The following is a 25,675-nucleotide window of genomic DNA, read 5'->3' on the forward strand; positions in this document are numbered from 1 at the left end:
TAATATACTAACATATTTCATGAAGGTTGTTGATTATTTAAACTTGTTTTTAAACATGGCTAATTAATTAGTTTATGTTCCCTCGAATGCGTAATTGTAGCTTAAATTAAAACAATGTACGTAATGTATGACGAATATAAGCGAAAAAGCTTAAATAATTTTAAAGACTGTTCATTAACTTTTTTTTGGCGGGTCGCCATATTCATGAGTACAAAATAAAAGCGGTTATTGAACTAGTTATTTTTAATGAATAGAAGCAATTTTAACTTTTGTTTAAATCCATTCAAGAAAGCTTACGCAAACTAAAATATTTGACATTCTTTACAGATTAAGGAGCATGTCATTAAGTGGACTGACTTAGATACTCTTAAGCGTATGTTTTATTGTTTTTTACTGGAATTCAGATAATCTGTTCTATAAAACGCATCTATTTAAAAAAGCTTAAGACATGTCTTTTATATAAAAAAAATATTTAAATTTTAAATAGGATTAGTATAATATAATATATAGCAAATAAATATATGGAAAAGTTACTTTAAGAAGATTAAGTATTACTTATTCTGTAAAAAAACTTTTATTATAGTTATAAATAATAATATTATGAGTTTTAAGTGGTTTATATAATAAATGTTTAAAAAAAATAAGCTAAAACCATCTTGTTTAGGATTCAACATAAGTTTATGTTTCAAAACTCTTAATATACCATTACGGCCCTTTTACGTGTTTTCGCGTGATAATTTAACCCTTTGAACTCTTATGTCGAAGTGGACTCAATATCGGTTGTTTACCCCATTATTTAAAAATTTATATTTTTTTTCGGAAAAAAAACAATTTTTTGATTCTACAACTAAATATATATTCATTCAACATCTGGAATTAATAAAAAATAATCTGTCTAGGATTGCTCGGCAGATATAGCGGGTGCTCGATACAATAGTCTGTGTCACGATCAGGCCAGCAAAAATATATAAAAAAAAGTAAAAATCGACCTCAAATAACGTCAATACTTACTTGCAGGTATTCATTATATATGATTGACTTACCCTGTTGTAACGAATTGGGCTTACGTTTGTCAGATTACAACAGAAGATTAAAACAGATTTTGATTAAATTCAAGTCATTTATGTTGATTCTTAAATACATATTGATCGAATGGGAGAGAAAGATAATTTAGGACCACTTGCGTTATTGCTTAGCTCCGCTTCTATTAAATATTTTAGTTAAAGCGTAATTTGATTTGGTGATTATCTGATAATTATAAATTGTAGTTCAACAATAGTAAAGTATTGTTTATATTTGTGAGTCGCAAAGCTTATTCAATTTTGATAGTTGATAGCTTGAGTGTTCCGAACTCTGAAGTAATGATGCTTGGAACACCTCGAAGTTAAAATTGCAGTGGTTTTTAAATTATTTTAGTTTTTACAGTTGATGTACTGAAATGAATATTATTATATAGATACCTGCTTTGCTAAGGATTTAATTTAACTTTTAGTGAATCAAAGTGAATGTTTAGGCTTTTAAAAGCTTTTATCTGGACTTTGTCGATTTGACGTAAGCTCCACTGGATGCGAGTTAGGAGTCAAAATCTCGTGTATTTCAAGTCAGAAGCGAATTTATTGTTCAAGTGATACTTCTTAAGTGAAGTACTTTAAAATCTTGCTGATAAATATTGGTTATTTATTATTTATAATTACTAAATCTGAAAGATTATTTTTTCAGCATGAATATTCTGTTTTAGTAGTTGAATTGTTTGCGATTTGTAGAAACTTTATTTGCATTACAATAATAAGTTAGGTGTTGTCCAATCTGATAAATTAAAATGACAAACAAACCAGAATTTCTTGAAATCATTCGTTTATTAAAGAGTGAATGTGTCTGTGTCTGTGAATTTTATATAGAGACATTTTAGGTTTTAGTTCCAAAATCAATGGTAGAGTTTGCTTAATTTCTCTTTTTGAAAGATCTGGTCATAAAAATGGGTGAGTTTCTAATTTTAATTTCATTGAAAGTTATTTAAGAATTAATATGCTAACGATATTTTTATCGGTTAAGGTATTGGACTTTTCAAAAATGCTTTCATAGATTTAAAAAAAAGTTTTATTACCTGCAAAAAAATTATTATTATTTTAAATGTTAACCATCTAGTCTAATTTGTGTCATTATTTATGATCGGAGAAACGGGAGGAGATCAACGATCCTTACTAATTATTAATTCTGTATATTTATTAGACTTTCTGATCGTTTAGCAGATTTTGCTTCTTGAGTTGTAGAAATTCGGCAAGAATGTTTTTTTTTCAAATATTATATGTATTAAGTTATTCGAAAAAGCACTCAAAATATTCAGTTTTTGTGCCATTCAAAATAGATCGTTGCTTTTATTATTTTTTTGCAAACCTGAACTTACATATAACGAAATAATAATCAGTCTTTGAACAAATTTTGTACAAATTTATTGCGATGGAACAATAAACACATATAAACTATGTGATATAGTACATATTTAGTTTTTACTAGGTTAATTTTCGATGATAGCAAAATCAAAGTTGAGAGCATTGTGTTAAGATTTATCAAATAGCGTGTTCATTGGCCGTTAAGTTCCATTCTTGGCCTTAAACACCATATCCACAACTTGGACTCACCATCTAACTTTGTGGCTAATTTTTCTAAATAAAATATCTAATGAATAGTTTAACTTATACTACTATACTACGTTGGTTTTTCAACGGGCATATATGAAACAGTTTTATTTAAATTTTGATGGCATATATAAATCAGACGAAATGATATTCATGCGCAATATAATATACATAAGTATCTAAGTATACTCATCTACACGCTAGCTATAATAATATGTCTTTTTAAAGGCGTAGTCAGCGTTTCATATTATATTCTGCAGTAAAATGATCACACACCTAGTTGGTTGTAATTAATTTAAATTCAGGTATCGCAGATCTTTCATCGTCTAAAAAAATAAATAAATCTTCGTTTATGTATATATATAATTTAATACTGTTTTGAGATAAATATACCTTTTTATATACATATTTTGTACAATATAAATGATAACAAATATCAAAACTAAAAGCATAATATGTGATATAAAAGTAAGTGTTGTTTTATGTATGAGAGTCTTCTTAAGGATATATTCCTAGAGATATTTTCTTTATATCATATGAATTGAAACATAAAGGTTGATGTTATTTTTTAACTGGAATTCGGAAATTATACACAGAAAAGCCTTTTGTATGATTCGAGTTATTATCTTTAAGGAATTTCCTTTTCTTTATTATTTATTAACAACAGTGAAACAATGTTTTCTAAGCAAACATTCAATATTATTTTTAATTAATACTTTATATTTTACAACGAACAATGTTGAGATAAATAATATAAACAGACACGTTTAATGTTTACAAAGACATGTTTAATATCTATTAAAATGTCTGTAGTAAAATAACCTAACAATTAAAATATTACAATTCTACAATCATGATTTTAATTGTGTGTATATATATATATATATATATATATATATATATATAGGACGCTATATTTAAAGATGAGTCACAAAGTCAGCACGTTGCATCCTAAATTAGTAAAGAGCGGATTTTATACAGTCACGTTTGAAGAATGCATTTAGACATTAGTCTAACAACCACGAAAATCTTAGTATCGCAATTTTTGTCTAAATCTGCATATATTATATACATACTAAGATATTCACAAACGTGACTTGAACAAGCAATGTTAATATTACCAAGACACATATTACAATTTCTGTTTGTTCATTAATTCAAGACAAAATGGTTTCAATTCGGCTGAAATCCAATATGAGAGACGTCTCGTGAAATTATTATTCATAATGCGAAATTAATCAAACCTCCCGAATGTAAATTATAAGGTACATGTTCGAAGATGGTAGCAGATTTCCCAGAGCCACAGGTGGTTCATTTCATAGGGTTCGTATGACATATAGCTTTTAAACCCCATAGGAATAACCCGCAGTGGCTTATTTATTCATACACTAGACCCAATACCCGAAAATTCTAATACCGTATTAAATTAGTCAGATTATCCATTGCAAATATTTACGTTTTAAAATCGATACATGACATTGGAATATCGTTTTCGGTCATACGTTTAATTTGACCTTTTAAAACGACGAACGTTTGCCAACTGTCATGATGTGACGTATGATTGACATACCTAAAATACGTAAGAATAGCCAAAGATGGTCAAGCGTGCGTCTGCATAAAAAATATTCTAAAAATAATATTTTAATTTATAATAATTTAGTTAAACGACCGTGAAACTATTAAACATTTTTGCAGTATAATTTTAATTAAAGATATTATTTATGGTGCGTTGGAATGTTAAATTAAAATCACTCAAGATTAAAATGGGTAATTACTGCATATGCATATTCATGTGGTTTTTTTAATTATAAAAGCTCTTGAAACTATATTAGATTAGACGTTCTAATGTTCAATAACTGCATCTGGAAAGTTTCATATGTTTGACCCAAATAAGTTTCTTTTCATCTCTGGTTTAGCTTTTAGCTCTCAAAATTACAAAGAGACACTATCTTAATTCTATTAGTGTCAAATGACACTTGCTTCTTGCTTTCTTCTAATGTTCATATAGTGTTACGATAAACTTTTCAAAGTGCTTTCAGAAATACATATATACCCATACATATATATGAAACATTATTTTGAATACGTAATACTATATTATTGCATGTATATTATAGAAAAATAATTGATAACTCAATTAGGTAGTATAGTATGTAATCATAAACTATGAAAGTTTTTTTATTACTTAATATAAAATATAGTTTATGTAGATATTATCAAGGCAGTCATAAAACATGTTATTACTAAAATTATTACTCTCTTTCCATATACTAGATAGACAGTAAAGATTGTTGAATGTAAAACACATACTTATGTATACCTTCTTTTGCTTTAAAGTATATGTATAGATTTATTAAAGAAATTGTATCTATTTCAATGTATTTTTTTACAAAATATAAAAAACGTATTTTTAAATTAAAATATATTTTTAATACTGTACATCATCATTATCTGTAAGTACTAAATTTTGATTCCAAATTCATTGTTGATGTTTAATTTAAAGTACCTATTTCTCTAGAAGGTCTCATTGTTATCTTTTAATTTATCTAAAGTTAGTCGTTCTAGAACCCAAATCGATTTTTTAATATATAATATTTATTGCCTATTTAGAAAACATATCATTTATCATTTATCCAACTCTTGATTTTGTATTATATAAAAAAAAATAGAATATAAATTTTGCTCAATCGATTACAACGCACGTGAATTATATTGTTGTATATAATAAAATTAGACTGTATGTATATTATTATATAGTGGTATAAGTCGGTGGCTAATACATGAAAGTCTTGGGTTCTAATTGTGTTTTTAAATTGCTATCGTGTCTTGAGTGATTTTTATATAATTATAATTCAGATAAGGTTTTCTTAGATTTTATAAATCCTATGAACGGATATATCATGATAAATATTTAAAATAAAATCGAGTTAGGTGTATGTCGTGCATAGTGACTTTTATTGATTATAGATTTGATTAAAGCCTAGTGTATTACTTACTTAATATTAGTTAATTACGTAAACCCATTTTTAACGCGTTGGGCTAACGCCAATCATATTGCAACGTAAGATGTACAATAAATAAATATAAAAAATTAAATCAAATCTAATTAAGTATTGTTGATTTTTGCTAAGTATATAATCAAACATATGTGAGATTCATTCCTTTTTGCTCGCTCGCGTGTTAAGTGACGAGTGAGTGAGAGATAAGCGCGTGCGTTACATGCGTTCCGCACCCCCACTTCTTCTCACTCACTCTCGTCACTGAACACGCGAGCGAACGAAAAGGAATGTATCTCATTGTACGCGCCTGTTATACAAATATCTAGATATGCTTATTATGTTATATAATACAATAATTTGATTCGGGATCTATGTATTATAGATAATACTACATTATATTTTTCATATATCATCATATCATCATATTACGGATACATGTGACGCATTACTATTAGTCATATACCTATTATTTTTTTGTGAAAAAGATTTATACATACAAGCACAGGGATTCTGAAGTTTCGACTTTTTTCAAGCCCCAAGATTTGACATAATATTTGTGCATATTCCTGGGACTTTTTAAAATCACAAAAATGCAATTTTTTTTTCTTATTACATATAATATTATATCTATAGCAGCTAGACAAAATAAATTTCAAGCTTAAAAATTTTTCTTCGAACTGCAATTATCCAATTATCACAAAATATTTCTAGCATTTTCTTCATAAGCTTCGATATGTGGTTAAAAAAATATGCATAGCTTAATCTTTTGAATCATTGGACATTCGCCTAACATGAGGGCGATCTAACAAATATATGCTTTCAATAAAGGGATGGATTAGAGTCGAGCTCTCATATTCACAACACTTATCAATAGTCATTTATTTAGAGACACTTTCTTTTTATAGACTTATAGACACTGTATCCCGATACTAAAACTGCATTTTTTGTACATATTTTGTACAATTAACATTTTCATGCAGGGCAGCACCTGGACACAAATATTTCATTATTTTTATTCGCATGCGACCTTGACGGTCGTCTTACTGAGCATTCGAAGGACCAGCGAAACATTTAGATAGCTGTTTTATCCGAAACTTACTGAGGCCAACGGTATTAGATGTACTAAAAATCTTATTTATTTTCTCATTCAATTTTTTTATTGCCACAATTTTAATTTGATTTTTTTTAAGCTAAGACGAGCACATGTTTTATTATGACTTATTTTTTTTTGGTTATGAAATTTAATAGCAATATCATGGTGCTCGATTGATTTTTTGAAAAAACAATTTACTTTTGCATTATTGATTTATCAAATAGATAAAACTAAAAGTAAAAATCCAGTAAGCACAGGAATCGAAATAGTTTATACATGGGATATTTATTGAAGCTAAAATTTTTAAGTAGTATATGTTTTCATTGCGTAGATTTTTGTTGATTGTTTTTTGTTGTCACATTTTAATATATTTGTTGATATGTTTGATCACGTGTCCTAATTAAAATTATATTTTGCTTAAGGTGAATAAAATTATGACATTAAAACACTATGCAGGCCGATGGCACAACAAGTGTGCCACATTTTTGCTATGCATTATTACTCAATGGCAGAACTAAATTTTGTATTAAAATGCAGGGGCTTTACCTTTTTTGAAAAAAATATTAAAATATTTTCTTATTAATTCCTTAAGCAAGTTGCCGTCATATGACTATTTACTAGTAAAATAAAAAGTAATTAACATTATATTAGTATTAATATGTATATATTTTTGTTAAGCTATATAAAATTATAATATTAAAGCACTATGCAGGCCGATGGTACAACACGTGTGCCATGTTTCCTCCAACTGTCCCGTGACATAAAGTCTATGCCACGTTTTCGGAGCACATTATTACTCTGTGGAACAACTAGAGTTTTTTTATTAAAATGCAGGGATCATTTACCTTTTTAAAAAAAATATTCAAATATGTTTTTATTAATTCCTAAAACAAGTTGCCGTCATATGGTAATTTAACAGTAAAATAAAATAGCCAAGTTCAATATCATTGGAACAAATTATTCATATAAATATTTTTTATGTAGTTCAACTATTTTTATTGCTATTAAATTTTATCTCTGTTGATAAATTTATTATCGCAATGTTTGTCGCTCTTATACGCCCTCCTTTTGCTATTTTGTCGTATGACACAACTTTGCCGAGAATATAGTCTAGCGCCGCAAGATAAGTTATCTTTTTACAACGATAACTCCGCAAAAGCTTTCGGCGAAATGTATGCCTTCGAGCTTTTTGAGCCCTTTGCTTCTACGTGGGTGTAAACATAACACTACAAACTTTTGCACCGAAAGGGTTTTACGCAATAACAAAACTTAATCGAAAAAATAAATTATACTCGGTGTAAAATAATTAAACTCGGGGCCTATACACAAATCGGTTAGATAAGCGTCCGTTCCGCTTTGCTTATCCGAAAATTTCGTCTTGATTTACTTTATAGGTGATATTTACTTGAAATTAGCGCTAGAATATTTCCGAGGCCGTTTGGATGGTAATTTTTGGGGTTTAATTACCGGAACATTTCCTTTGGCCGATATTTAATCTCACCTAATGGACGCGAATATTTTCAACGATAAAATGATTCTCTATCTTGGGGTAATTTTCAATGTACCGTCAAAGTTCACAGGTGAACTGTCGGTTGCGATCGTTAATCATTTTTGCGCAGCCCTGAAATGATTATCATTTTAGGACTTTCGCTCGTGCGCATTAAGCTCGATTAAATCTATAGATACTTAATAACCATGATAAGCAAAATATCCGTTTCATAAGAAATTAGCCATATACTAAATATGGCATCTATAATTTTGAACCAAATTAAAAAAAGCACAAGTTTATGTAATAACGTTGAAGGCAATAGTATCTAAAAATAATTTTCATTTCGAAGAAGTAAATATAATATATCTGAGAATGAAATAAATTGTACTAATCTTATTTTGATTAAACCAAAGTATTAAACAGTCGAGATAACAACCTAATGGAAACAAAATATCAACATATGTCGTTTGATATAACTTTTCTTGCGATTCTACTGCATTCGACAACTTTTAACTTGATTTTACTAAAAAGTTCAACTTGATTTTTTTATTTAGTTAGCTCCGTATAACTTCAAAATTACCGTAATGTTGATGTTTTAGAATCAGCAGATAATAAGGAATTATAAAAACTGATTCTGTTCGTTATACAATAAAATACATGTGTGGATTTATTACATAGTATACTTTATTTTTAGTCAAGAAGTTATATTCTTTATATAAATAAACGTAAACATAATTTTAATATACTATTTGGTTGTTTCATATGAAATCACGGATTTTTCCAATGTATATGTAAAACGCTATATTTTTGATTGATCTAAATATGCTTCATTTACTATTTAGAATTGATCTTCTGCCAACGATTTAACAACGAATCCCTTGTTAATAAAAATCTTTACTTTTACACTCTAATTTTTTCATTTCTGTAATTGAATTAAAAATTAAAATGTCTTTTTCTATGTATCGCAAAATATACCCTTTCTTTTTATTTTATTCTCAAGTGAATTTTTTAATAGTGTTTAATACCATTATATGATTTTATTTACAGGTCAAAGGGCAAACACCGCCTCTTTGCCGGCTCTGAGCGAAGTACTACGCACAGTAAGACAGGCCTGGGACTCTCCAAAGTCGTTGCTGCCTCAAAGTTTCACGTAAGTCCAGCGATTTTATTATCGAATAAAAAATCAATCGTCCCACATCGCTTCAAAGATATATGAATCACGATTCTTAGCTACGTCTCAATTTCTATTCGCAATGAAAGTCGATCGTTTGCCCCCAAACTGAGCATTCCTTCCTATCAATATGAATGAGCGCATCGAACGTGGCCTCTTGGGTGTGAGAAGGCGTCTGAAAGCGCATCAGACGAGCTGCTTTTATTTCAGGGGTCTTTAGGGTGCTTTTCTGGACCGCGGTCGGATGCTGGCTCGTAAAAGGCAATCGTAAAAGTCTCCTCGTATCTCGCTCTCTATCTATCTTTCAGGGAGAATGTTAGATCGCCTCGCATTGACATGTCTCGAAAGAGCCACCTTTATTTTCGTTCAATTCGCAACGAAAATAATCTTAAGAGTGAAAGTTAATTGACTTGCTGAAGTGGCGAATATTAATTGGAAAATTTGTTCGAGATGTATTCAAATTTGCTTTGAGGCTTTTAATTAAAAAGTTCGCTTTGTAATATATTCTGGATTGTATACATAACGTATGTATTTAAAATAAATTAAAAAAATATTTATAGTATCATATTTTTGGTTTTTAAATTGGTTGAATCTGAATTTACAGAGATTCAAGAGACTTAAGATTAACTTACGTTTAGTGTTTCTAATTTCCTTGCATTCTTAATTTCTTAAAATAATGGATTTTATATAATATTATTCTAGCAATTACACTATGAAAACGGTTTAAAAGGATATGTATTATATTGGTCCTGAAATCTTATTTACATTTTAATTTCAATACAAAAACTGAATATTCAAATATACTAATTTTCTACGTTGAATTAGCCAATTACTTTACCTAGAAATTCCGTTTGTTTTAAGTAAAAAAATTTTTAATTGCTGCTTAAACTCTTAATTTAGAGACTGAATCTATCTTCAGATATTAATTATTTTTAGCTTTTAGATAAATATACTTATTACATTTGAAAATGTATATGTTATATTTCTTATACAGTATGTGTATAGTGTTTCATATAAAAATTTTCGAGAAAAGAGATGATTTCTTATTTCTCGACAAATTTATTTTTCGAGAATTCTCACAAAATGTCTTTTTGTCAAAAATTAATTTTTACGACCGTTTTAAGTTTTATTACATCTGTATTTTTTTTTTGAAAGTATTAGTTTAAAATATGCTAAATTCACATCTGCATTCAGAGCAGGTAGTTAAAAAAGGGACAGAAATTTCTAATTAATAATCCAAAAACTCCCAAAGTTATGATTAGCAAAAATTTATTTATGACTTCTTTGAACATTTACCGATCAAAAAAAAAAAATTAAAAATACAAAGATAATTTAATTAATAAAATTATATTATTAAATCTTTGGCAAGGATTTGCCGGCAACATAAAAACGGGAGTCAATGTTTTTAATTAAATGCTATATAAACCATGAAATAAAATATTGTATTTTTTATAAATAAATGGAAAAATTTCATTTTTGGAAAGATTTATATTTTAGTCAGTATGTTTTATTAAATGGTTTACCAATATTCGCGTTCATTTATATTTTATACAATAACATGATTTATATGCATAAATAATAAATGTTGACCTCAACTGTTGTTTATAAAATTAGTAAAAAAAAACATATACAAATATATATATATTGTAATAATATAAGTTCATGTTGTATATATATTACATATATTTTTAATATGGCAAAATTTCTCGAGAATTCTCATAAAATAAGAAATACTAAACATGTGTGTACATATGTATGTTAAAAAAATGATGTGTATAAAATATTTATACATATACATTTTATTTGATAAAAATTTTTTCCATTGATTTCCAGAATTAATATATTTAATTATACAACTTATAATATTCTAGTATAAAAATATACATTCAATATAATTTATAAGACATTGAGCTAATTTATCATAAGGACGGAATAGCGTAGTCCGTAACGTCTCAGACTATCAACTCTGAGGTCGCAGGTTCGAGCTTCAGTAGCGGCGCTCGAATTTTTATTTATAAAAAATGCGCTACTATAAAAAACTGGCCCCAGTTGCAGTGACATCTATTGATTAAAATATTATTACACTTATTAATATAGATGTCACCGATTCCCAGACTTGTTTTAATACTAACTTGTAGGTATTTATTATATGTGATTGACTTACATATTTGGTACAGATTTACTCCATTGTAACGCATTGGGCTTACTCCCTTTCAGGTTACAACGTAAGATTTAATAAAATAAATAAATAAGCTGTACATTTATTGTAATTTTAAAAATATACTTTAAAATAACTACGTATTGCCCGTTTCGTATTTTCAATTGGTTCTTAACTTTGTTTTGATTGTTCCTACTATTGAAAACACTCACTCAGTAGCTGTAGTTTTTTTAACAGTACTTCCAATGATCGCATTATTTTTTGAAAATTATTCGAATATAAAAAAATAGATTAATTTGCCAAACGGCATAAAATCGTCATTTTAATTCCAAATTGCAGTTTTAAAAGAAAGAGATGTCTCTTGAACATATATCGCAAAAAATATTTTAACTAAATTTTACAAATATTTAATTAAAAATTGCTTTGAATACTGATAAAATAATTGAGTATTAAATAGTAAAAAATGCTAAATATATTCGAATAGCGAATATTGTGGTTAAAATAATTTCTACTAACGTACATCATAAATCATCAATATAATTATTGTAATTTTTAATTTAATTTTAACTTTAAAATTCCCAAAATTATTGACAGTTTAAAGGATATGCAATATTTTGATCAACTATTAGTATACTCAATTAATACATTTATTCTCAATAATATATAAATGATATATAAAATTATTATTAATTTTATTACTAAGTCATAAATTATTTAAAAAAATACCATACATTAACTATTGTATTATTATTTAATAAGAAATAAAGGCAATAACTATCTAATTTTCTGAGGGTGTAAAATATGCAGTTATTAAATTTTGTTTTGTATTTTTTTAATTAATAAAATAGACATTGTCTACTATTAAATTTAATTAATTTTCATGTGCCTTCTAACTATACCGTTATTTTAAATTATATGGTGTAATTATTATGTTAAGTTACATTTGAAGTTTTATGTATTATTGTGATTCATAACGTAGGTAATGATTATATTTTAGTTGTTCAAGCGTTAAGGTTTAAGATGAATGTGTATATGTCGTAAAAATATATTGTGGTCTAAATAAATAAAAATAGTACGACTATGAAACGTCATTGAGGTTAGCCAAAAATAATTTTTATTTTAATGTGTACGGAAAATCTCGTACACGGATGCAACTCGCATCTTCTATCAAATAAAAACACCGAAAGAGATCTTTTCTGTCTTGTCTTTAGAACAAATATATATCGAGTGAACCATCCGGCTGTGAAAGGGTCAAATTAAAGTTATATAAGCATGATAGACCAGTGCTATATGTTGGTAAATACCTGACAGATGAGGTCGAATCCTATATTTATTTATCGTGTTTTGGAGATCGGAATACTTGATTTTTATTTATTTATATAATAATATCACTTGATCATCACAGATGAAGTTTTCTTAGATTTTCCTAATCTCGAGGAAGAATATCGTGATAGATCATTAAAATAAAATTGATAGGTTGCGCATAGTGACATCTATTGATTGTAAGCTTTAACAATAGTGTGAAATTAATAAAATATATGTCAATACTTATTTCGTAGTTGTTGATTGTGTTTACCTCGTTGTAAAGTCCGACATGTTTATAGTAATAATAACATTGTTAATTTATTATCACTATACAAATATTTTACTTCTCTATGTTAAATTAAGAAATATTTTTTTATGTGAAAAATTGCTACTCCCCAAATTATTGTTTATATTTTTCGATTCAAATGTAAAATATTCACCTATATAGTAAAACACATAGAGGTTTGTGCGTGCATTCTAAATTGCCTAATTATCATAAACTGAAACACAAAAATTGGAAAACCTTTCCTCTATACATTTAACCCTAGGTATAAAATTTTCCATTGTTATTTGCTTAAACCAGCAACACGCAAACAAGCAAAAAACATTGCGAAATATAAATTGACTCTTTTTTTGTTTTTCCTTACGGGTCAGTCGACCTATTGCCTTAAGCTGTTTGCTCTTTTTTCTCTAAACTGTTCAAAGAAAATTTGATCAAATTCACTTTATTATTATATGGAAAGGAAGCACTCAAGTTGAGTGTACAGATTTGCACGCGCTTGATGAAACACTGATACGTCACGTTTTCCAATATACCAATAATTTGATTACATTTAATGGATTGGTGGTTTATCAGCCCTACTTTATTGAAGCTAATCGTTAATGGGTCTTGCAAAATGTAATTTGCCAAAATAGCGATAAGATAGTGCAGATAAAATATTCCCATAAAAATAATACACTATACCTTGAAAGATGTCTCATTTCATTGATTGTGAACATCTTTCTCTATGCGTGTTAATTTTTGAAGCATATAATTTAGTTTACCTCGATCCTCTAAACAATAAATAGCATTGCATATGTTAGGAATAGCATTTATAAGCAAGTAATAATAAAAATCTATATTGAATATCGATTTTTTAAATAAAATTGATCAATTATTAAAACTATTTTTTTGCTAATTTGGTTTTAAAAATACGTCGTATTAAATTAGGTTTTTATACACATTAAAAAACATTTCCTTTCGCATTTAAAATAATATTATAAAAGGTACGAAACACGATGTCCGACATTAATTCTTATTTATAGAAACATTTTAGATTTCTTAAGACGCTTGTAGTTTATAATATTATAGCAATAAATAATAATAATATATTAATATAAAATCCGCATTTTTATTTCATCAAAATGCGAATTCAAAAACGCGTAGCGCAAAACAGTCGCAAACAAGACTAATGTAAAAATTCAATATTAGTGTTTTCTTGTGATTGCTGTTTTTTCTATATAGTTTTTTTTATTAAATCTGAGATGCTTCATTTACAACAATACAATCTATAAACGTCTAGACGTATTTGTATGCAAATATTCAGTATTTTTTCTGTGAGACGGTGTTTTATTGTAATTAATATGTATTGTTCTAGTGCGCAGTTATTCTAAAACTGTGTATACTATTTTAAGCCTAATTTAAAAAAATAGAATTTGTAGAAATTTACCACTTGTTCATAAAGCTAATTCTTAACTTAATCAGAAAATATGGACCAGCTTTAATAATGCATATATTATTATAAATATACGGTAATTTTTGCTACAATGTAACGTTGATTTAACATTTTTCTGTTGCTTTGAAAAACTAGTAGCAATAAATTTTTATTATTGATATTTTTATTAGAGATTTTAAATATAATCTTTTAGAAATTTTAGTACTTTATTTCCAATTTTTCAATAGTCACTCTTTGTAGCTTTTATAGTAGATCAGTAAAGTCGTATTTTAGATACATATAATATTATATATTTAATTGTCTCAGGCTCTAGATTATTTTAATGTTTTTTTAAATCAATAAAATATGTACTCATTATTATATATTATAAATAGATCTTTAAACTTTTTTGGGACTGATATATAATATTTTATTTTATAGATACATATATGAGCTTATATAGCACAAGTCTAGAGATTTTTTTATACCTACTATTACATCTAAGCACAATTTTAATTAATTATCACAATAATAATTCGCGAGATTAGGACAATCTAGGAAAGCTTAATTCACAATGATCGATTGTAATTATAATTACATAAGAAACACTAATTCCGATCTACCTGATACGATACAATATAAAAAAACACAAACTTTCATATGGGATTCGAACCCAAGTTTTACAGGTATTAGTCACTAACCATACCACTTGTAATCAAAACATTGTAAATCATAAATTTATATGAGCAAGTGATCGGAAATAAAGTTGTATATCCCGTTTATCAATCTTAGTGCGAAGATGTATAGCTGCTCAATTATTTCCTTTTCTGTTTATGAAGGCCATAAAAGCTTTAATTCTTAATAAATTCAATAGACTCAAATTTAACGGTTGTATGACTTTTTTAACACTTTTTCGCGAGCAAGTTATTAAAAAATCATTTAAATCAACTAACAGTATAAATATTTCAAAACAAAGAAATGTTAGTTAAATATCGACATTTTTATTTTCAATAGGTTTTTGCCAACTTTTTTTCCAGTTTTCGGGATTCTGAACTTGCGTGTTCGTGTCAAGTCAGGGTCCACCATTTTCGGACGTGGTACTTTGCAGCCAGTAAGACGCGGGTCGAAACTAGTGAGGATTTTATTAGATTATATTACATATTGCGACATATGACTATGATGGGCGAGATATTTTCTCCGAACAGTGATTGGAATTGGCCGTGGAAATCCTTAGAGTTCTGGTTGGTGTGGAAGCGACGGTATTGCGGAAGTTGACCCCTCTGGTGCCAACGTCCATGATGTCTGTGGGCGGGCGGGTGTCTTTTGCTCTCTTTTAGTGTCTGCCGGTGTCTGCCACTCTCCTCATTGGAGTCATGGCTTAAGTATTCAAGGCGGCAAAGCTTGCTGACCAATCACAATCATGCAGTAAACATCCAGCCAATCATTGCACTCGCTTTTTAGAACAATGAAATAAGTATACGCCTTTAGAAAGTGACATTTTGCTTGATAGATATCTCCGAGGTTGAATTGTGTAACGGGAATTTTGTCTCCTTATGGTGCTATTTGTCTTCCGGTGATATATTGTTTTTCGTGACCGTTTCGTAACAAATAAATATTCATTCAATGCACCGGAGAATCCTTGCGTGTTATTTATGGGGAACCCTTTAGTTTTAGTCGTAATGAGAGCCTTTGTGTGCGATCGCACTATTGTCTAGATTATCCTTATTGATAAATAATCACTTTTGGTCAGAATAAGAGTTCTCTGTGTGGTCCCCGCACAGTTAAATACATATTATAAATAGATGTTATTTATTTATGATTTTACTCGAGTCTAAAAAGTCATTTAAGTAGATTCCTGCTTTAAATAACAAAATAGTTACGACAATAGATGGGCGTAGCTAAACAAAATCTCAAAATCGCAATACAAATAAAGTTTCACCTTCGTCTCCCGCTTTTAACCGATATGCTTCGCGAAACGAAGATTCTCGTCTCCCGCATGCAAATTGTTTTAACGTCCCGATTCAATCTATTATACATATAATAATATTTTGTCAAAGTAATAATAAACTTTGCCGCTATCTAAAAATAACTGGAAGCCTACGACCTTTCAAATACTGTATCTACATATATTAGACACATAACACAAATTCGGTTCATAAAATACATAAATGTGCTTCAGGTTCATTGCGTTGTTAATTTAATGAGAAAATTGAGCATTCAACTAACAAGATCAACGACCTCATGAATTTGAGCTAATGTTGTAATTTAAAGTTGAAATAACGCAAGAACTTTATTAAAATAAATAACAATACAATATTTTACATAGCATATAGTATAATAGCGTTTAAATTTTGAATAAAAAAACAGCGTAACGATATCTTCACACGTATGATGTATTAAATCATTTTATTCCACGACAACACGCTACGATATGAATAAAGGGTGAGTCGTAAATCATCCGGAAGGACGCAAAAAGTTGACAAGTGAAAGTAAACGAGTTTTACATTACCTTATACTGTTTCGATCGAAATGTACGTGCTTCTAAATAACGAGGGTCAAATAAAGGGCTAATTCGCGACGAATTCAAAGCTATCGATTTTTTATGTGACGACCTTTCCCAATTTATTATTAATACTTTCGTTCATATAATGTACGATAAAAGTGAAAATTAAATTACAACGTAGATTTAACACGTATAATTAAGCACGGATTTGCATAAGCATCGCAAAATTACCGCTGGATGCTAATTCCTCACAGTGTTTTGTATGATATACAAAAGCGTGTCTGATTTTTTTAGTTTCGTGTAAAATCACCGTACTGGAACGTCGGAAAAGTTATTTTGCGCTCATGTAACGTGAACGTGCCGTAATGTTCGCTGAAAGGAGGGTTTTCGGGAAAATTTTGTATGTCATGTTGTACGTTGTTGGAGAAACGTTGCTCATGCTGTTGTTAAACTTGTTATTGTTAAACTAACAGTGTTACGTTAAATCTACGTTAAGTCTTAGTTGTGCGTGCTGGATGAATGTATGTATTATATTATAAGCAAACTTATATAAAGCTCAGTTTCAGCTCAGCGAATTATTTTCTTATAAACGTTTATTTTATTTTACATTTGAATATCGAACTCCTATAAATTTCTTACGACTTAAAAGTGAGTTCAGTTTATTTTTTACTTTAGTTATTTTTTTAAAACAGTCTTTTTTCATACGAAAAAATCCATCTTTAATTGCTAATATATTTTATCAGTATAAGAATAGTGCGAGAATTTAGCTTTTGGAATTGACGCTACAGCAACATTGGTATTACACAAAATTATATAGTAATGTATAGTATATCACAGTTTAATCAATAGGATAGTCAAGTGAAAATTCAGTAGCTGTCAGTTTCTGCGCAGTAATCTAGCGAATATATTGTGTAACTGGCAGATGGCATAAATCAACGAATAAATTTGCTACATTAACGAAAATTTTTATAAAAATTTAACTATCATGACTTGGCAGAATTTACCAATGCGTCATGATGATCATTATACAAACAATAATTACACCATTAAACATCTAAAAAAACAATTATGGTGCACACATAGGGCATTCAAATACCCGGGCGAATTCATTACGCGCTTCTCGGACATTTTTCCTTAAATTAACCGGGTTCCATGTATTTTTTAACCATTATTATATATTAACACAGAGTTATAATTTATATTATGAGCTAATTATTTTGCTCAAATATTATTTAATAATAAAACATATATTTAATTGTTAATATTTTATTTAATATAAATATTCATGTACCTACCCAGGGACGTAATTTCAGCAAAAATTAGTCAGTCAGTGGTCGTTTTTTTTAATATTTTATAGTATTTTATTAAATGACATGCATTTTTATATGCAAATTCAAGAGGGATTAGAACAGGCGCGTACGATGAGAAACATTTCCTTTCGCTCGTTCGCGTGTGAAGTGACGAGAGTGAGTGAGAAGAAGTGGGCGTGCGGAACGTATGTAACGCACGCCCCTATCTCTCACTCTCGTGACTCAGCACTGTAAGGGACTGTATCTCAATGTACGCGTCTGGTTTAAAATCCACATCAAAAGCACTAAAACCGTGCCGTCACAATGGAAATGCTCGATTATCTAACGTTCATATTAAGACTTTTTATAAAAAAATACGACTAAATGAGAATTTAATGAAACATTTAAACCGTATTTTGACCAATTTTTGTGCTCTTTACTGTATAGTGAATATAATGAATTTTCAGTCCAAGTCAAAAGCAGTAAAATCGTGCTATCGCGGTGAAAAAACTTGATTATCAAGCATTTATATTAAGACTTTTGATTACAATTTTACGAGTGAGGATCAAATAAAGCACATCTAATTATACATGGAGAATTTGCTCTTTTCATATTTACAAAAGTGAATAGTAAATATTTTTTGTTACTTCTAAATCGATATTAAATATTAATTATCTGAATAAATAATTTATTATATGTAAATGGTATCATAATTGTATTGGGGTATTAAAAAAATGGTTCACATATCTTGCTAGAGATCTAACCATCAACCGATGGATAACGAAGAGCAAGGCTCTAACGATCATAAATCACTGATGGTAAATAATAACAATATACTTAAAAATCGTTTTTTTGTGTACAACCATCCCCCGAGTATGCCGTGTGTATTTTTTTATAAATACTAGCATTTAAATTTTTTTGTTAAACGGCAAATGTTTTAAAATTTACATTGTGAAATAACCCTTTCAGATTGTTAAATATGGATTTTCTGTCTCTTTTTGACACGTTGTTCTCACTATCCACTTAATATCTATATGGGTTTTGTGAAATATAAGAATAGCCAAAAATTTTGAATCTTGAAAATTGCGTGAGATATTATATATATATTTTATATGAAAAAATCAAATATTATATTGAAATTAAAATGACCGAGTACCCGTTAAAAATAACAGAGAATTTGGTTCTTTTAAAAACTCCCGGGTACCCGGTTTCGTTTCTACTCGGGTCGGTAGCACACTTTAAATATATTTTATTAGCTCTTCATAGTTATAGCCAAAAACATCATTGTGCTTGGCATGCTCGTTAAGAAGCTAAATGGCTTATGCAAAAGAAGAGTTCTCAAATGCTGACGTTCTGGTCACGATGGGGAAGAATAAGGGACGAGATCGCGACTTTCTAGAAAACAACTTTGTCTTAACCCTTTGGATGCGTTAATCAAAAATAATATTTAATTGGTTTTTTTTTGAAAAATGCAAATTTTACCTTGATACTGTGTTTAAATGTTCTGATTTTTTAATTTTTATTTATTTAAAATGATATTTTATGTTTATTCACAAAAAAAAGTTTTTTCTTGAAAAGCATTTTTTTTTTACTGATTTTTGCGTAAAGAGATAAAAAAATCAGCTGGGTGACTTTAGTTGATTTCCGCGTTAAAAGGGTTAAACAAAAATACAGCTAACACAATAAGATATTTAAAAGATAAAAATATATTATAGTTCCATCGTTAAAAAAAAGAGGATCGTTGATCTCCTCTTATTTCCCTGATCACGTACAAGCCACATTGTTGCCATAAAAAATTACTCTAGTACCGATAAACTATATTTTTCATTAAAAACATTCAAAATTTATCTTTAAAATATAATTTATGATCTTTTTACCAAATCATCGAATTTATTACTTTATTATAAAATATACATTTTTAGGTGACTAGTAATAATTTAAAAAATAAACTAAGGAATATGTATTATAATACAATACATCTCTCCCGTAAATTACCGTATTTTAAAAATACAGTGATGATCGAAAGGTTATACATTACATAATATTTAAGAATTGTTAATTAACATATTTTAACATTTTTGCTCAATTTTGTTTGATTAACGATAAGACGAAATGCCATTGATTTAAATTTATATTTTATTCATCGTATCCATTAAGTGGTGCTATTACCCTCGAATGTTAAAAAAAATAGTTCGATCGAGCTTACGTAACACACCTATAACACAGTTTACGAGTTCAATAACCGACAATTTTGGAATTTCATTAAAATTAACTAGAACCGTAAAGTTACACGTCCATTCGTGAAAACAGGGAATAGTTTACTTACCAAGAAAACAATACATTAAGATTTCATTGGCGGATCGTTAACATCGTTTTTACGTTTTGAACGAAACGTTTACGTAGTAAAACACGTTCAATGTTAATATATAATACATACTAAATAGGCAAAAACTATTACGTATACAACCGCCTCGGTTTTCAGTTTTCAGGAAAACACCCAGCGAACCGAGGCCGATAAAGCTTAGTGAACTCAAAGTCGGAAAGTTCTGGTTATTCAAATTCCAGGATCAATTTCGTCAAAACAGATTTAAGCGTGTGGATGCTGCCGAATTTAAGTTTTGGAGTATAAACGTATATTGTATAAAGCGTATCTAAAGTATCCATTGATGGAGTACTTTCCGAGTTTAGGAGGTTTTCGACATCGACCGCATCTCATGCATAATTCACAAAAATGGCAGCTGGCTTTCCTCAGGTTTCAAAGCTGTGTATTAATTATTTTCGTCTGTGTTCAGACAGACGAAGAAGAAGCCATAAGTTTGTTTATTCGCCGTTCTTGGTAAGCGGCATTGATTTTTTAATTGTAAAGTCGTTGTGCTTTGTGGCTATTCTTGTACCAACGAAGGGCTATTAAATTATTTAATAGGCGAAAAGTTATGTTCGGCACAACGGCAAGTAAAGAAAATGGTAGAAAATTACTGTGATATTTAAATGACCTTGAACATAATATTAATGTATTTTTTGCCTAAAATACTCGAGGGATATTACGTCGTAATATTATAATGAAATTTAAGTTAAAAAAATAGATGTATACGAAACAAATACTAACACAGTCCTGGTCTTGAGAATTATATACTATATAATTTATTATTATATAGTTTAATATTATCAATACTTGAGAGGATACTCAGATATCAAAATAAACTACTTATTCATCTTGTATCTATCGGAGATTGGCGATTTTGATTTTATTTTCTGTAACACGGAATATTTTAGTGGAATTGCATTCAAACCATTCTCTCAAATTGCTTAGCCATGAAATACGACGTCTGCTTATATTCCTTCTTCTGCTTATTTTCCTCTGAAGTTGGTTTAGTCCTCTCATAATATGGCTGAGATATTGTTCCGCAGAACTTCTCGTTCTTTTGCCATAAATAGGAGGACTTCAATATTCGTAATTCTATCCACCTAAGAAATTTTCAATGTACGTCTATAGATCCACATTTTAATGGTCTCTACTTTTCAGAATACTTATTGTATAGGAGAATGGCAAAAATATAACAACAAACAATGCGCATTCAAAGTTGAAGAGTTAGAGAGTAGAAGTCTAATCTGAGAAATGCACTTCTTGCCATTTCTATTCGAATTATTATTTCTTGAGATGAGTCCCATTTCTCATTTACCGATGTATAGTCCGTCCAAGATATGAACGCTCATCGTCACAATATTGGTGAGAAAATATAATAGGGTGACCATGTGAAATTTAACGTTCAATTAATTTTTCCTATTTTAATTTATTTTGTTGAAGATAATGTAAAATATCACTTTTTTACTTATTTTATTTATTTATATACATATTTAACTCAAAAAATATTAAAAAAAAAATACCAATAGAATATTACAAGAGTTGTTTTATTGATTACAAAATAACATAAAATGACAATAATTTAAAATAAAAATATAACATATAATATTATATTTTTTAATTCAATTTCTAACGTATGGTCACCCTACCATTAAAACAGCCCTGATTTAGTAGTGGTGACGTTCTCCTATCGGTGTAAACAAATTCGCGAAGAACTGTATATGTATGCATGCATGCGTACACGCACCCTTGTTTCCAACACAACGATGATGAGCGTTAACATCTTGGATGGACTATACCTAAGTATTTATACTGTATGACTCTTTTTATTTGTTAATTGTTGATAGTTATACTTTTCTTGCAATTCATAATATCATTTTACGAATGCTTATCTTCAGTTACTTGACATGTCCATATTTTTTACCAGTGTTTAAAGGTCAATGGCATTATATGCATTATTATTGTATCATTGGAAAACCTAGTGTTAATTATTGGTTTACAATTAACCAGTATTTCTAAGTCATTCTTATCTAGAGCTTGTCAGTGTAAACATAAAAATAGTTTTAAACCAATAATGTATATTATATTTAATTATTATATTTGTAAAATGATTTATATCATTGAAATAAACATGATTTTTCAAAGATCGTTAATGCAATACAATAGCGGTTTTTATGCAGATAGATGCGTTGTCTATGCCGAATCATTTACGCACAAAAGGGTAGTTTTTGTTGTTCTTACGAATATTTATTGTCAGGTAGGTCACCTATAAAATCTTTCACTTAACGCAATTGTGGTTTTAAATATTCCTTTATTATTATGCCTTTTACAAAAGGGGTCGCTTATTTCCTTTTCATAAGTTCAAAATGGTCGTTTAGATGACCTCAGAGTTAGTGTTTATTTTTAAGATTTTATATAAGACATTCATTTTTACTTTGTTTTCTTAATTTATTTTTTTAAATAATATTGTAGTTAAATTTATTTATATCTGGCGTCGTTTATAAATTTAATGTTCCTTCTTTCAAATATGAATTTTAGGATTTATCTGCTTTTTTGGCTTTAGTAGATTTTTATCAATGGTTGTAACAAATATTTTATTGCATTTCTATCATTTAAAAAATAATTTTAATGGTCTTTATTTTGTTTACATCTATTTGTCTACATGTCTTAACATTTTCTACTCTCATGAAATATCTGGACATGGGTTTATTGTTAAAAAAAATAATAAAATAAATAATAAATATTAGACCCAGATATAGAGAACCACCATTTAAAAATATACATGCGCTGGATGATATATTGACATACGGTCAAATTGATCAGAATAAACACGTTCACTATTAGTCAAAACCACTAGTTGAAAATGTGAAAAAGTGTTTCAGTACATACATATATACTTCACACATATGTATGTACTTAAAGGCCCTTCATGACTACTAACTCAATGACTTGTTACAAATAGAATGCATTAGACACCGACACCCGACACTGTCACCTATCTATTATTAGTATACATACATAAAAGGTCACATTAACTTTGTACTAAAAGTAATAGTTCTATAAAAATATGATTAAAAATTATTTACATTCATTCTAAAATATACTATATTTATTAGCCGCGAAAACGATAATTTATCAAATTTAAGTAATGCTTTTATTATTAATAATTATGCATCTTGTCGTATTTAATATAAAAAGAAATTGGTTATTAAATTTCTACGTTATTTTTTTTATATATATTGAACTAGACTTGCTGTCGCTCGCACTGAATTTAGGCCTGCCGTAAATGACAGGTTTGATTGATGCTCACTTGTATATACATATATGTATCATATATAGTAAAGAAACCATATAAAATCTATGTGTCTTATATTGATCAGATCATGCTGCGACATACTCTGTATGCGATGGAATAACTATACTAAATAGTTTTATATAATTAAATTATAGTAAAAATATATATGAAAAGTTTTTATGTAGACCTTTCTTATAAATTTCATTATATTTTTATCTTCGAAACTTTTTCTACGACTAGATTATCTCAACCCTAATCGGCTAATCCAAAGTGTTCTCTGGGGGTGGTTTTTCACGACCCTTTCGAAGTAGGAGAATGGTGATTTGACCAGCGATGGTCAACATATTGATCGGCGGTCAGTGGCGGGAACTTTGACCCCATCTCGTGACGTAAACACCGCATTTATCCATATCTCGATCGTGTACTGGTCGCTTACGTTTTATGGAGAGGAAAATTAATGCGACTATCGGGAAAATTTACTATCGTGATTCCCGCCGGCCGAAAGCTCGCAACCGAGTCAAGTTCACGAACGAACTTTGCGTTGCGACACTGCCAATTCGTTACGACTCGTAACTGACGTTAATTGCTGTATTTCGAGGTATGAGCGAGCGAGTTTTTGGTCAAGGTTTATTGTGATCGTTGATAGTGACTCAATTTGGAGTAATTACTACTGCTGGAATTTTATTATGTAACATTAAAATATAAAAATTATCCATAGTGCTAATAAATGCTAATCATGCAGTAAAAACACTGGGCAATAGATTGCTATGGACATAATCAGCATTACTAAAATATAAAATTAGGTCTAATAATTTTTAAATAATTTTAGAACTACTATGTTGTAATTCTTTATCTAGTTAGCTTACTATGCAACTAATCTCTCAAATACAACCTCAAGAAAAATAAATTTTGACTGACATGCACCGTTTGCTGCACCTCTTCATGACCTAAACCTCTTTGAGCAGTTCAAAAGTGATTTTGGTATATAAGCGATAAAAAATTAAAATCGAGACTTGTTCATTAATATTTATATGTATTAATTTATTTTAAAAATATTTAAAAGGCATATTTTTTTGTTAAATTTACTTATTATTATTTATAACAGCAAAAAAAACGCATTTTCTATTATAAATAAAATAGTAATTGTAAAATTATTATTACATATTTTCTTTATGCTGGGCAGAATAAGTTTTAAGAAAGATTACGGCTTTGCTGGATTCAGATTTGTACCGAAAATTCCTGCCGTTGGGGATATTCGCTTACTTTCCGTTGATGTTGGTTTAATTGTAAGCAAAGATTAACGTCCGTTTTTCGGTTAAATGCAAAATCTTAAATTCATTTCTACGAATATATTTATTAATTTTTGATTGGAAATATATTCTAGTGGTTTATTAGTTCTTTGTAAAAAAAAAATTATCAAAATTATTTTCACGAATTATTTTAGTATATGATTCGTTAAACTATATTAATTAGAAAAAAGATTTTTTATTTTTAAAGATTTTAAAGATTTTTTAGACAAAAATAGTCCTTTAATGACGAAAACTTACTAAATTATATATCATCCATCTTTTTTATAATTATTCTCCACATTTTTGAAAAATATTTTTTCTACCTAAAAATTGTCCCATGGATCTAAATAAATTATGCCACTTAGAGCAATGTCTGAAGTATACGGTGGATG

The 25,675-nt window shown here is 28.6% G+C and overlaps 1 protein-coding gene across 1 annotated transcript in view; it reads left to right on the forward strand.

Moving 5' to 3' along the window:
- Window positions 1–25,675, forward strand: part of LOC148231209 (uncharacterized) — a 65,713-nt gene that overhangs the window by 11,256 nt on the left and 28,782 nt on the right. Inside the window, exon 2 of the mRNA XM_088195905.1 lies at window positions 9,265–9,367. The gene's annotated coding sequence lies outside the window, so the exon portion shown is untranslated. The remainder of the gene's footprint in view (window positions 1–9,264; window positions 9,368–25,675) is intronic.

Source organism: Plectrocnemia conspersa, unplaced genomic scaffold, assembly GCF_051122295.1.
Source record: "Plectrocnemia conspersa isolate PC_06_02 unplaced genomic scaffold, ASM5112229v1 ptg000010l, whole genome shotgun sequence".
Lineage (NCBI taxonomy): Eukaryota > Metazoa > Arthropoda > Insecta > Trichoptera > Polycentropodidae > Plectrocnemia > Plectrocnemia conspersa.